At 43.3% G+C, this 10,705-nt stretch overlaps 1 pseudogene; it reads left to right on the forward strand.

Annotated features, from left to right (window-relative positions):
* The first annotated feature begins 8,655 nt into the window (after positions 1-8,655).
* On the forward strand, positions 8,656-9,394 carry LOC124515876 (homeobox protein OTX2-like; annotated as a pseudogene).
* Positions 9,395-10,705: the final 1,311 nt, after the last annotated feature.

The raw sequence follows: 10,705 nt of genomic DNA on the forward strand, positions 1-10,705 counted from the left end.
AGCACAGCACAGAACCTGATGCGGGGCTCGAACCCACGAATGTGAGATCATGACCTGAGCCAAAGTTGGACGTTCAACCGACTGAGCCACCCAGGGGTCCCTGCTTTGACCATGTTAAGCCACTATTGTCTCAAAGCCTTTGCCTTTGCTGTTAGACTTCAGCTTTGCTCTGTATCTTCATAGCTTATTTTTTTTCATAAATAATTTATTTTTTTAAACATTTTTTAAATGTTTATTTTTGAGAGAGAGAGAGAGGGAGAGGATGAGTGGGGGAGGAGCAGAGAGAGAGGGAGACAGAGGATCAGGAGCAGGCTCCGTGCTGACAGGAGAGAGCCTGATGCGGGGCTTGAACCCATGAACCACAAGATCATGACCTGAGCCAAAGTCAGATGCTCAACCAACTGAGCCACCCAGGCACCCCTATTTATTTTTTTAAGTAATCTCCATGCTCAGTATGGGGCTTGAAATCATTGTGAGATCAAGAGTTGCAGGCTCTACCAACTAAGCCAGCCAGGTGCCCCTGTTTTTATATTCTTCTTTAGTCCTATCTCTTATCAGGTCACAGGTGACTCCATAAGGTGACAAACTTACCTGATCGCACTATATAAAATAATTAAATTTCAGCCATTTTATATCCCTTTACCTGCTTTACTTTTCTTCCACTTAACGTATGAACTTGTTTAACTTTTGCCTTTCTTACATTATGGCAACTCCATGAAGGCGGACCTTGTCTGGTTTTCTGTTGTATTTTGGCACCTAGCGCAGTGCCTGGAACATAGTAAACATTCAGTAAATAATTTGTATACTCCTAGAAGAATCTTATTGTTTCACAGACCAGGTGATTTTCAATTCATTATATCCGTCTCCCAAGAACTAAATAACTTTTGTTTTTTGGGTGACAGATGTGGAGAATGGAATGAGAAACTTGGAGGCATCAACCAGAGGAACATTTCCGAAATCAGAAAAATGATGGTGGGGCACATGGGTGGCTCAGTCAGTTGAGCGTCCAACTCTTGATTTTGGCTCAGGTCATGATCCCAAGCTGTGGGATTGAGCCCTGTGTTGAGCTCCACCCTGAGGATGGAGCCTGCTTGAGATTCTCTCTCTCACCCTTTCTCTCTCTCTCTCTCCCTCTGCCCCTCTTGCTTGCTTGTGCTCTCTCTCTCTCTAAAAAAGAAAAAAAGAGGAGTGCCTGGGTGGCTCAGTCATTTAAGCGTCTGACTTTGGCTCAGGTCATGATCTTGTGGTTCATGAGTTCAAGCCCTGCGTCCGGCTCTGTGCTGACAGCTCAGAGCCGGGAGCCTGCTTCGGATTCTGTATCTCCCTCTCTCTGCCCCTCCCCACTCACTCTCTGTCTCTCTCTCTCTCTCTCTCAAAAATAAACATTAAAAAAAGAAAAGAAAACTGTTGACAATGCCAGAATCTTCTGGAGGAAGATACACTAGGCATAAGAGCATAGTGATTAAGTTGACAAAGAAACATTCAGAATAGATTTCATCAGGGTCTTTGAGTTAATGACCGCAGCAGACAACTCTTGAGATATCTGCCTGGCTCGCAATTCCACCTATGGCAACTATCCCATACACACAACAGTGGGCCATAATCATACTCTCCTGGCCTTGGCCTTTTAGACTAAATGGGATTGTCTGACTCAAGCTGGGTCTGAGTGTTTTCCAAGAATTGGAAATTTGCAAAGTAGACTCTTGTTAGATCTGAGTCATAGCCCAGATCAATAGCTGCGTTAAAATGCAGATTACTGGGGGGCACCCAGGTGGCTCAGTTGGTTAAGCGTCTGACTCTTGGTTTTGGCTCAGGTCATGATCCTCACGTTTCATGAATTTGAGCCCTGACAGCACAGAGCCTGCTTGGGATTCTCTCTCTCCCTCTCTCTCTCTGCCCCTCCCCTGCTCATGTGCTTCCTCTCTCTCAAAATAAATAAATAAACTTTGAAAAAAAATATGCAGATTACTGGACCTTTCCTCAATGTTCTCATTCATGATGTCTAGGGTAGAAGTTAGAATTTTTCCATTTTTTTAAAAAAAGTTTATCTATTTATTTTGAGAGAGAGAGAGAGAGCATGAGCAGGGGAGGGACAGAGAGAGGGGGAGAGAGAGAGAGTCCCAGGCAGGCTTCTCCACACTGTTAGCACAGAGTGCGATGGGGGGCTTGAACTCACAAACCATGAAATCACAACCTGAGCCACCAAGATACCCCAGAATTATCCATTTTTAAAAAGCATCTCAATGATCAAAAATGGTAGAGTTGGGAGCAAGAGGAATTGTTCTGTCCACTGAAACAGCCACTAAGCTGGCAGAGATGGTCAGAATAAACTTTTTTGGAATGCTGGAATCTAACAAGCCATATACAATAATCAGAGGACTGCTTACCAAAGAAAGAGGCTGTTTAAATTTCAGTGTTTAAAGAAATCTTTGGGGCACCTGCGTGGCTCAGTTGGTTAAGTGTCCAACTCTTGATTTCGGCTCAGGTCGCGTTCTCACAGTTTGTGGGATTGAGCCCCATGTTGGGCTCTGCATTGACAGCATAGAGCCTACTTGGGATTCTCTCTTCCCCTCTTGATGCCCCTCCCCCCCTCAAAGTAAATAAATAAACATTAAAAAAAAAAGAAATCTTGGGGCACCTGGATGGCTTAGTTAAGCGTCTGACTTTGGCTCAGGTCATGATCTCATGGTTCATGGGTTTAAGCCCCACATCAGGCTCTCTGCTGTCAGCACAGAGCCTGCTTCAGATCCTCTGTCCCCACCTGTCTCTGCCCCTTCCCCTCCTCTCAAAAATAAATAAACATTTAAAAAGTAAAAGAAAGAGAAATCTTTGTTAGGTCACTGGCTGATTGCTGAGATAACGGAATAGAGATGTCAGGGACCACCATGACAAGGAATGCAGTTATTGCAAAGACAGCTTGGAGAAGTCACCAAACAAGCAGAGCACTACAGGCCGCACAGGCAATTATAGCTTAGCAAGGGAGGTGTGATGGTTAATTTTAGGTTTCAACTTGTCCGGGTGGCTGGACATTTGGCGAAACATTATTCTGGATGTGTCTGTGAAGGTGTTTCTGGATAAGATTAATATTGAATAGGTAGAGTAGTATTGTTGAGGGCCTGAATAAAACAAAATAGTTGATCTTCCCACAAATAAGAGGGCATTTTCTCCTGCCTAGGTGCCTTGAGCTGGAATAGCAGTTTTTCCTGCCTTTGGACTTGGACTGAAACTATACCATCTTGGGTCTCCAGCTTGCGACTGCAGACACTGGGGCTTGCCAGTCTCCATAATTGATCCTATTGGTTCTGTTCCTTTGGAGAACCCTGACTGATACAGATTTTGGTACTGAGAGTGGTTCTAGAAGAGCAGAAATGTAAGGAGGAGTTTCAGAATTGATTCTGGGGGTTCTGGAATTGGCTCTTCTACTCTTATTAGACTTAAAAGACACTAATGGCTCTATTTCTGGTAGTAAAGATAGCACTGATAGTCTATGGTATGATCTGGCAATAAAGATATTAAAAATGCCAGTATCAGGTACTTTTTAAAATATTTTATGTTATTTTTTTTAAGTTCATTTATTTATTTTGAGAGAGGGAGAGAGTGTGTGCATGCATGCAAACAGGAGAGAGGCAGAGAGAGAAGGAGACAGAGAGAATCCCAAGCAGGCTCTACACTGACAGCATGGAGCCCAACGTGGGGATCGAACTCAAACTGTGAGATCATGACCTGAGCCCAAATCAAGAGTTGGACACTTAACTGACTGAACCACCCAGGCACCCCAAGATTTTAAGTATTCTCTACACTCAACACGGGGCTTGAACCCACAACCCTGAGATCAAGAGCTGTGTGCTCCAGCCAGGTGCTCTCACCATCAGATATTCTTAATCAACTACTTGTAAGAAGCAATGATCTAGTGACAGTATGTATGATACTTTTGAACATTCTTGTCAAACTAAGAAATGTAGTGAGCTTGGCTAATTGCTGCTGCTGCTTCTTCTTCTTCTTCTTCTTCTTCTTCTTCTTCTTCTTCTTCTTTGGCTAATTGCTTCTAATGTCACTTTCCCTACAATGTGGGGTAAGAAAAGGATGAACATGGGGATACAAATGAACACATTCCCTGTTATCTGGTATGGAGCTATGGAGCTGGCAAATGCTTTTCTTTTCATACCTGTCGATAAGGACCACAAGAAACAGTTTGCTTTCAGCTGGTGTGGTGGCTAATTTAATGGGTCAATTGGACTGGACCATAGGGCACCCAGATATTTGGCTAAATGTTATTTCTAGGTGAGTCTGTAAGGGTGTTTCCAGAGGAGATTAGCTTTTACTCCGTAGACTGAGTCAAGCAGATTGCCCTTCCCCATGTGGATGGACACCATCTAATCCACTGAGGTCCCAAATAAAACAAAAAAGCAGAGGAAAGGAGAATTTTTTCTCATTGTCCTGACTACTTGAGGTGGGACATAGGTCTTCTGCCCTTGCACTAAAACTTACTCTGTTGGTTTTCTTGATTCTCAGGTCTTTGATCTTGGACTAGAATATACCACTGGCTTTTCTGGGTCTCCAGTTTGCAGATGGCAGATCATGGGACTTCTCAGCCACCATAATCTCTGAATCACTTCTATATAGCCTATACATGCTGTCAGTTCTGTTTCTCTGGAGAATTCTGAGGCCAGCAATATACCCTCACTGTTCTGCCTCAGGAATATATCCATTCTTCAACTCTATGTCAAAATTTGGTTCACAGGACAATTGATCACTGTCTTAGCCCATTCAGGCTGCTGTAACAAAGTACCATAACTGGGTGGCTTATAAAAAACAGAAATTTATTTCTCACAGTTCTGGGGGCTAGAAGTCCAAGATCAGATTGCCAGCATGAATAGGTTCTGATGAGATCCCTCTTCTGGGTTGCTGACTGGCAGACTTCTCATAGTATCCTCACATGGCAGAGAGTGAAAGATCCGGTCACTTTTTTTTTTTTTTTTAATAGGCTTCATGCCCAGTGCAGAGCCCAATGTAGGGCTTGAGCTCACATCTGGGGTCACTTTTATAAGGGCACTAATCCCATTCATGAGGGTTCCATCCTCATGACCTAATCATGTCCCAAAGGCCCCACCTCCTAATACCATCACATTAGGGGGGTCTGATTTCAACATATGAATTTTGGGGGACACAGACATTCAGGCCATTACGATCACCTTTCCCTTCCACAGGACATCACCCTGGTCCATGACATTGATGACATCGTGCTAATGGGCCCTAGTGAGCAAGAAGTAGCAACTACTCTAGACTTATTGGTAAGACATCTGTGTGTCAGAGGGTGGAAGATAACTCTGACAAAAATTCTGGGGCCTTCTATCTTTGTGAAATCTCTAAGGATCCAATGATGTGTGGCATGTTGTGCTATCCCTTCTAAGATGAAGGATAAGTTGTTTCATCTGTCCCCTCCTACGATGAGGAAAGAGGCGTAACACCTAGTGGAACTCTGGAGTTTGGAGGCAACATTCCCCATTTGAGTGTATTACTCCAACCCATTTATAGAAAAACCTGAAAAGCTGCTACTTATGCGTGGGGATAAGAGCAAGAGAGAAGGCCAGGCTGCCATGCAGGCTGCTCTGCCACTTGGGTCATATGATGTGGCAGATTCAATGGTGCCCGGGCCAGTGGCATATGGGAGGCGGTTTGGAGTCTTGTCAAAGTGTCCTGACCAGTGTCATTCCTCCAGCGTTCTGCACACACTCCCATTAGAACACTTCTCATATTGTTTAACCACTTGTTTTTCCCAACAGGCTGTGGGTTCCATAAAGACAGGAGCTGGGGGGTGTCTGCCTGGCTCAGTCAGCACAACACGTGGCACTTGATCTCCAGGTCAGTGAACTGAGTGCTATGTTGGGCGTACAGCTTATCAAAAAAAAAAAAAAAAAAAAGACAGGAGCTGTGATTATTTTGTAGCTGTGTACCCCATGTATGCCAAGTGTCCACCATGTAGCAGATGCTAAATATAATTTTTAATGAATACATTTTTCAAAGGGGTACTTTTTTTTTTAATGTTTTATTTATTTTTGAGAGGAAGAGAGAGAGAGAGAGAGTGTGTGAGCACGGGAGGGGAGGAGAGGGAGACACAGAATCTGAAGCAGGCTCCAGGCTCCGAGCTGTCAGCACAGAGCCTGAGACAGGGCTTGAACTCACAACCCATGAGATCATGACCTGAGCTGAAGTTGGATGCTCAACTGACTGAGCCACCCAGACACTCCTGAATACACTTTTTATTTTTTTTTTTATTTTTTTAAAAAAAATTTTTTTTTTCAATGTTTATTTATTTTTGGGACAGAGAGAGACAGAGCATGAACGGGGGAGGGGCAGAGAGAGAGGGAGACACAGAATTGGAAACAGGCTCCAGGCTCTGAGCCATCAGCCCAGAGCCTGACGCGGGGCTCGAACTCCCGGACCGCGAGATCGTGACCTGGTTGAAGTCGGACGCTTAACCGACTGCGCCACCCAGGCGCCCCCTGAATACACTTTTTAAAATCTGAAAATGGCATGTGTAGAATATACAGCAATGCACATTCAACAATAGTGGAATGACCCAGGGTCCTCTTTGTGGGAATTAGTTAAAAGGTGACTCTTTCAGAATAGATGCCACCCGTAACCGAGAGGACACTGCTTGGTGAGCAGGGTGTGGGCTGAATTTTAGTCTTCCTTGGTCCCTTCAGTTAGGTGTCCTTATCCAGTGAAAAATCTGCCCAACCATACCACCAGATCTGCAGGATCCCTTATACCAGTGGTTCTTAACTGTGGCCACATATTGGAAAAAAGGGGAATTTTGAAAATATCCAAGCTCACACCCCCATCTCAGATATTTGGATTTAATTGGTTCTGAGACTTTGACTTAATTTTAAAGCTCTCAGGTATTTCAATGTGCTGCCCAGGTTGGGAATTACAACTTTAGACTTACTGATGTGAAAATGTCAAACTAGACTCTATTGCAAACGTGTGTTTGTGTCATATAGGCACGCACTGACATACTGATGGGATTCATGATACAGCCCAAATGTTAATGTCAATGCCAACGCCAACCACTGGCACTTCTACATTTACTTCCAGGAGCCTTCACCTTAACCAACCATTCCCAGATATCCAGGCACTCCCCCAACCTGTCCCACATTGAGGGGGGAACTAACTTTATAGGCAGTTGAACCACTACACTGGGACTACAGGTTAAGTTCGTGGGAGCAGGTGCTCTGAAGGAAAGTCCTTGCTCAGCAGAAACCTGGCTGTGTGGCTTCGAGAAACTTCACGATTCCCCGCTTTGGTTACTTTGCTTATAAAAGTAAACTAATGGCGTGGGTCTATTTCCCAGAAATATCACAAGATTTAATGAACAAATAATTGTGAAGTTCTCATAAATATAAACTGTTGTGCTATTGTTAAAGAACTTCATTGTACAAAATTCCATAGAAATCTCAAAAAGAAAAAAAGGCACTGACACAGATGGTGAGGAAGCTGCTTCGATAGATCTGCTCCTGCAGTTCTGAGTTTCTCTGGTCCCTGCCTTTCCTGAGTTTCGTTTGTTTAAGGTTTGTTGTGATTCTGAGACAATAGCCCCTGTTCTTTAAAAAAAAAAATCACTCTTTTTTTCTCCTCCTTAAGCCAGCTTGTGTTGGTTTTCTGTTACTTGTAAACAAAAGTGATTTTATTCCAGGGAATGCTATGCTCTAAAAATGTCAACATGTTTTGTACAAGAATAATTTTAACATATCTTTATTTTTATCCTGAAACAGGATTCATATGAAGATCTGTATTCGATATATGTAGTTATACTTAGTAATCTGCCTTTATAAAAATGTCCTATGCCCAAGAATGCCAGCAAATATCATGAGAAGCTACTTGTACAGTGGCCCTCAAACTTCAGTGGACATTAGAATCACTTGGGAAGCTTGTTGAACAGATTTCTAGGTCCTACCCTCAGTGTAGCAGGTCTGTGAAGGGGCCTGAGAACTTGCATTTCTTACAAGCTCCCAGGTGATGCTGATGCTGGCCTGCAAGCACTTTAAGAACCGCTGCTGGAGTATTTTCCAAATTCTAAGAAACATCTGGGGTACTTCTGGGGAATCTTATGACCTGTGCTACGTGTCTATGGTTACTGGTTCATATCATATAAATTATCTGAGGATTTTAACAAAGATATATTTAATTTTTTTTAACATTTATTTATTTTTGAGAGAGAGAGAGAGAGAGAGAGAGAGAGACAGGGTACAAGCAGGGGAGGGGCAGAGAGAGAGGGAGACACAAAATCTGAAGCAGGCTCCAGGCTCTGAGCTGTCAGCACAGAGCCTGACGTGGGGCTCGAACTCGTCAGAGGTGAGATCATGACCGGAGCTGAAGTCGGCCACTTAACCGACTGAGCCACCCAGGCGCCCCAACAAAGATATATTTAAACAAATATATTTAAGCTTTCTAAGTTAGTGGTGGAACGTGGAAAAGCTGTGCCTGTGAAGCAGTAAACCAGCACCTCTGTTTGTTTGTTTGCTTTGCCCATAGTTCAACCGCTCCAAACCCACACACTAAGGACCCTGAATCTGTCCACCCCCAGCGAAGCGAGACCTTCTGGCTGGGTCCCCCCCGATTTGGGCCGATTTCGCGCCTCCAAACAACCTTGGCATGATGTCTTATCTTAAGCAACCGCCTTACGCAGTCAACGGACTGAGTCTGATCACTTTGGGCATGTTCTTGCTGTGCCCCTCGGTGAGCTACCCGGGTATGGCTTACGAATCGAAGAGCTAAGTGCCGCCAACAGCAGCAGCAGCAGCAGCAGCAGCAGCAGCAGCAACAGAATGGAGGTCAAAACAAAGTGACACCTGCAAAAAAGAAGACCTCTCCAGCTCGGGAGGTAAGTTCAGAGAGTGGAATGAGTGGCCAATTTGCTCCCCCCTCTAGCACCTCAGTCCCGGCCATTTCCAGCAGCAGTGCTCCTGTGTCTATCTGGAGCCCAGCTTCCATCTCGCCACTGTCAGATCCCTTGTCCACTTCCTCTTCCTGCATGCAGAGGTCCTGTCCCATGACCTATACTCAGGCTTCGGGTTATAGTCAAGGATATGCTGGCTCAGCTTCCTACTTTGGGGACATGGACTGTGGATCTTATTTGACCCCTATATACATCACCAGCTTCCTGGACCAGGGGCCACACTCAGCCCCTGGTACCAATGCGGTCAACAGCCATCTCAATCAGTCCCCAGCTTCTCTTTCCACCCAGGAATATGGAGCTTCAAGCTTGGATTTTAACTCAACCACTGATTGTTTGGATCATAAGGACCAAACTGTCTCCTGGAAGCTTAACTTCAATGCTGACTGCTTGGAATATAAAAATCAGACATCCCCGTGGAAATATGAGGTTTTGTGAAGATCCGTAGAACCTTTTTGTGGGCGATTTTTAAATTTACTGGGCTGGACATTCCAGGTTTAGCCAGGCATTGGTTAAAAGAGTTAGATGGGATGATGCTCAGACTCATCTTCTAATCAATGTTCCGGGAGGCATAGAAGGAAAAATGAAGGGCCTTAGAGGGGCCACCAGCAACCAGCAACCTGAAATGGACAAACCAGTCTACTTAAGATCCTGTCATAGTTTTAGGTCATTTGTTTTCCTGATTTGCAAAGTGACCAAAAGCATTCTAGCCATGTGCAACCAAACACCACCAAAAATAAACAAAACTAAATTGTGAGGGAAAGGAGGGAAGGACATAGCCTTCTTAAGCAGAGGGGTTCCAATGTTTTAGCCAATCCGTGGTTGAATCTTAGGAATGAAGTGTCTCAAGCTCACTCACGTTTCATGACCAATTGGTAGTTGGCACTGAAAAACTTTTCAGGGCTGTGTGAATTGTGCGAGTGATTGTCCCAGATGCACTACTTTGTTTTAAAAATAATGTTCATAAGGAGTCAATATGTAGTTTAGGAGACAATCAGTGTGTGTCTTATATAAATGGTGCATCTGTGGTTTTTAATCTGTGCTAAACTTCAAAACTGGGATCTCCTGTTATTGTATGCAACCTTGAACTCCACCTCTACAGATGTTCCTCTGTGATTAAGTAGGTTATAATTATAAGCAAATTCAGAGCAACTGCGTACTTACCTAAAAAGATTGCCTTTGGCTGGAGGTGAGCTGCACTGAAACTTTACAACAAAATATCTCTGGACAAGGAGAGTGAGAGAAGAGAAACAGGACATTAATTCATCTGTAATTTACTGTTGGTAAGTCTAGCAGTATGGAGACATTGGTCAATTGCTCTGACCCTGATGAATTTATTGACTGTGATCATTGTCATTTATGCTTGCAGATGTTAACTGGAAAAGTTATATATGCATAAACTTTTTCTTCCTGCATTTGGCAGATATATATAATTACGTTAAAATGGTCCTAGCACAAAAAAAATAAAAGTATTTAAAATGTATTTTTTAAATGTATTTTAAACAATATTTACCTTACTTTTATTATAGCATGATAGAAAAATTAACCAAAGATATGTCGCAAGAAAAAGACCATGAGTTACCATTTTCATACAGTTCAGGTACTTTTAAATTAAGCTGCTCCAAAAATTATTCATTTTATCTAAGAATTCGAGCTTGCTTTTCATCTTCACTTCAAAGTTTCAACTTTTTGCTTGTTTTATCCAATCATTAGAGTGACTTTAATTTAAAATAGAAATAAATGTGGAGG

Source organism: Lynx rufus, unplaced genomic scaffold (assembly GCF_022079265.1).
Source record: "Lynx rufus isolate CCGP_SWC_20201006 ecotype Redwood Valley unplaced genomic scaffold, mLynRuf1.p SCAF_2, whole genome shotgun sequence".
Classification (NCBI taxonomy): Eukaryota; Metazoa; Chordata; class Mammalia; order Carnivora; family Felidae; genus Lynx; species Lynx rufus.